Source organism: Dipodomys ordii, unplaced genomic scaffold, assembly GCF_000151885.1.
Source record: "Dipodomys ordii isolate 6190 unplaced genomic scaffold, Dord_2.0 Scaffold7, whole genome shotgun sequence".
Lineage (NCBI taxonomy): Eukaryota > Metazoa > Chordata > Mammalia > Rodentia > Heteromyidae > Dipodomys > Dipodomys ordii.
In genome coordinates this window covers 225,245-225,783 of record NW_012267223.1, presented here as the reverse complement: position 1 = coordinate 225,783, position 539 = coordinate 225,245, and positions in this window count along the sequence as shown.

Genomic DNA, 539 nt, shown 5'->3' with positions numbered 1-539 from the left:
TGGGCGGGCGCGGCCGGACGGGGCTGGCCGGCAGCCAACCGGAAGCAGTAAAACGTTAAACCCAGGACAGACGTCCACTTCCAGAAAGGACGGAGTGGCTCGCCGCAGACCCATGCTCCGGGGTCAGAAAGCCTTTACCGCCCCCGGCCCCCCAGCTCCATCTCTAAACGGCGCGGGAAAGCTGGGGCGCGCGCGGCCGGCCGGCGGCTCCCGAGTGAACAGCCTGAGGAGCAGCCCGCCTCCGAGCGGCTCGGACCGGGCCGGACTGGGGCCTGACCGCCGCCCTCGCCTTCACCACCCTGACAAGCTCCCACGAGGTGGGAGGTGAGACCCGGTGACAGACTGCAAGGGCGGAGCCGAACCCCCAAACTCCGCGCGGGAGGAGCCCTCGGCCGGCCCCGCCCCTCCACCAGACCCCACCCCTTCATACCACACCACCCCTGCCAACCCACTCCACCATCACAGGCCCCGCCCCTCCACCAGACCCTACCCCTTCACACCACCCCTGCCAACCGACTCCACCATCACAGGCCCCGCCC